The 3,751-nt window shown below is 40.2% G+C and overlaps 1 pseudogene; it reads right to left on the bottom strand.

The window, feature by feature from the left end:
• Positions 1-524: 524 nt before the first annotated feature.
• Positions 525-1,759, bottom strand: LOC112929138 (putative COBW domain-containing protein 7; annotated as a pseudogene).
• Between the last annotated feature and the right edge of the window lie 1,992 nt (positions 1,760-3,751).

Below are 3,751 nucleotides of genomic sequence, written 5' to 3'. Positions count from 1 at the left end.
TTTTAAAATTCTCTTGACGGGCAGCCCTGGGTGGCTCAGTGGTTTAGCACTGCCTTCAGCCCAGGGCCTGATCCTGGAGACCTGGGATCGAGTCCCGTGTCGGGCTCCCTGCATGGAGCCTGCTTCTCCTTCTGCCTTGTGTCTCTGCCTCTGTGTGTGTGTGTGTGTGTGTGTGTGTGTGTGTGTGTGTGTGTGTCTCATGAATGAGTAAAAAAAATCTTTAAAAAAAATTTAAAAAACAAAATAGAATTCTCTTGAGATTTCTTCTTTCATTTATGTATTGTTTATGAGTTTGTTCTATTTACTTATTTTCCAGTGGACATTATATTTTATTGTATGAATGTCAAATGTTTCACAGTATTTAATAACTATATTTTATGTATTTCGTAAAATAAGCACTATTTGAAAGTATACTGGAATTTGTAACACAAGTAATACAAAGAATAGATGCTTGAAATACACCTGGTAGGAAACTTATTCCCAATTATATCATCCAATCCTTTGGATAAGAAATGTTTCTAGTGTTATGGATAAACTTGATCTTCTTTGAAATGTGTTGTCCACCACTTTTCTGTTTCAGTCTTAGTAGCTATAAGTAGTTATCGAAGATGTCCTCTTCTAGATTCCCATCAATAAGAACCAATTGATTCGTTCTCTCAGTATCTTCTTTCCAGCTCTCCTCCAGATCATAGAGCTCATGGGCACCTTGGACAATCACTGGTTTTGGTTTGTCTTTGATCAACACCAGCCCCTTGAGTTGCTTGACCTGCATGCTGTCATTGCCCTTGCTTCTCACATTCTTCACCCACAGAAGATTCTGAATAAATTCATCTAGGCTTTCTTCCTTCACATCTCTTGGTTCTAAAATGTGATGTTGATGATGCTCTGATCAGGGCAAGGCTGTGTGGTTGGTAAGTGTTGAAGCTTTTCTGCAAATGTATTCCAGAGAGACTGTCAAAGACATGAAGAGCTAGTACATTAGAGAGATCAGCTCTTGATCCTTGTGTTTCTAAAATTTTTCCCAGTCCACTTATTGATCTAATGGTGATTCTTAATTTGTTTAAATCCTCTTGTGAAACCCAATCTGTTTTATTAATGATAATGATATCTGCTGAAGCAGTTTGCCTAGAAGCCTCCTGGATAAGACCATCAAGTTTTTCTACTGTTAAATGTTTTAATCCATATTTTGTATCCACAAGAGTTCTGATACTAATAAGAGAAATATTAGTCCCTAATTCAGCATCAACCCCAAAACAAAGATGCTACAGCACCAGCATCTGCTAATCCAGTGGTCTTTAATGGTATGTCATCAAATTTTCCCTTTTACTGCATCACATTCTCATTAGCTCCAGGGCCACTATCCTATTCAGTAGAATAACAGAGGCAATCATTTATAAGTTCCAACCTTTTTTGGTAGAGAACTTCACTTTGGCTGACAGATAAGGATTTCTCCACTGTACTTTCTCCCCCAAATTTGTTTGAAATAACTACTACTCTTTTCTTATATTGCTCCATCAAGATATTTTTCACAAGTACTGGTGCACCTAGCCCCTTAATACCTGGTGATAATTGTGACTAGGATCTTGGTACCAGGACCAGACTTTTCCTCCTCTTCTCCTTCCCTCATCTCAATGGGGATCAAATCAGGACAGTTCTCCTCTGTTTGCTCCTCTTCCTCATCCACAGCTCTGATAGCCTGTAATATCCTGACCAGCTGCACAGCATGCCTCTCCCTCAGCTCAAGAGCTGGGACCCCCATGTGTTATTTACAAGTGTATTGCTTAATTGCCAAGTATTTGGGGGATTTTTCCAGCTATATTTTGTTACGGATTTCTAGTTTAATTTCACTGGGGTCTGAGAGCAGACATTGTATGATTTCTATTACACTATCTTTGTTAAGGTGTGTTTTATGGCCCAGAGTGTGGTCTATGTGGGTGAATGTTCTATGTGAGCTTAAGGATTAACTGCTGGCACTGTTGAGTTCAACTATATCTTTACTGATTTCTGCCTGCCACAGCTGTCTATTTCTGATAGAAGGGTGTTAAAGTCTCTAATTCTAATGGCTTCTTCTATTTCTCTTTGCAGTTGTATCAATTTTTGCCTCATGTTGTTAGGTGCATACATATTCAGGATTGTTATTTCTTCTTAGATAATTGGCCCCTTGATCATTTTACAGTGGTTTTCTTTATCCTTGATTAAGTAAGAGAGGAGAGGACAATGGGTAAAGTTAAGAATATTATTCTGTTGGGAGTTTCACCATGGAGAATAACAACCCTGCTTTCTCACCAAGAATCAGGGTTTCTTAGAAACTATCACAGAAACTCTGTGTTGCATTGATGGCACTTGTGCCCATGGCTGAGTGCCTTTGAGCTAAAGCACCATCTAGAAAGTGGCAGATCCCCTTTAATGATACAGTTACTCAGAAGACTCTATTTTAAGGAAAAAATTATTGAGTGTTGTAACTGTCTCAGGAATAACCTTCAAGCAGCACATTCTGGGCTGCCTGAGGGCAGATCATGGTCAGGAGCATTGCTTTGAGAAGATGAATGAAGGGAAAGGGAATAATATGAGTTTAAGGCCCATTATGAATCAGGCACTATGACAGGTGCTTTAACATATATTTCCACCCAATAATATAACAATATTTATTCACTGCTTGCCATTTTCCAGTTATCTCTTTAAACCTTCAAAACAGGGCAGCCCGGTGGCTCAGTGGTTTAGCATCACCTTCAGTCCAGGGCATGATCCTGGAGACCTGAGATCGAGTCTTACATCAGGCTCCCCGCATGGAGTCTGCTTCTCCCTCTGCCTGTGTCTCTGCCTCTCTTTCTCTCCATGTCTCTCATGAATAAATAAATAAAATCTTAAAAAAAAATAAAAATAAACCTTCAAAACATGCTGATGAATTGGGTCAGTGAGTGTAGGATATGGGTTAAAACCATGGGCCAGACTGCCTGTATTTTGATTCTGGCTCTACTCCTGATATGTTACCTTGGGTGAATTATTTAACTTCATGTGATTCAGTGTCCTCATTTGTGAAATGAATACAGTGGGAGCTCCTCCTTGTAGCTTCTTCACATGGTGGCAGATACAAAGAGCTCTGTCATCTGTAGGCTATGATTTACCTTTATTAGCCATATTATAGGTCAGGAAACTAAAGCTTGAAGAGCTGTGTCTGGGGTCACACATCCAGGAATTTGTCACTTTGGGATGGAAGGGTAAGCAATGAAAGGAAATTTGACTTGGATGAGGAAATGCAGCAGAGAGTGCATTGAAGTGTGTGGTGAGGAGAAGATGGTTGAGGACAGCCTGTGGAGAGCTTAGATATTGTAAGCAAGTGTGGTGGAGAAAGAGTTTTCCCAAAATGAATTTTTTCCTAATTTGTTTTTCTACAGAGGCATCCCTACAGACTGCTTTTTTACTGGCAAACATTCAGGATGTGTTCTCCTGGGAAGATAAATGGGGAAGCTCCCCTCCACCCCTCGCCCCCCAAGCATACATGATGAGTCATGGCCTATTTTAGTTCAGGTTTAAGAGGATAACCTGGTAAAATTCCAAGGCTGGTTGGTGGGAAGAGCTTTCCTTTTTGCCTTCCTTATAGAGCTAGTCTTTGTCAACAGAGCTTCCCAGACAGGAAGAGGAAACTGGGTTCCAGTAAAAACAAGTCACTTGAGGAAAGACAGGAAGGAAGTTGTGAGTGTTTGGGGCTACTAGCTTTGATTTTGGATGGTCTTTTAGTCCCTTCCCAGTG

Source organism: Vulpes vulpes, chromosome 16, assembly GCF_048418805.1.
Source record: "Vulpes vulpes isolate BD-2025 chromosome 16, VulVul3, whole genome shotgun sequence".
NCBI classification, from domain to species: Eukaryota; Metazoa; Chordata; class Mammalia; order Carnivora; family Canidae; genus Vulpes; species Vulpes vulpes.
This window is presented reverse-complemented; position numbering and strand designations above follow the sequence as displayed.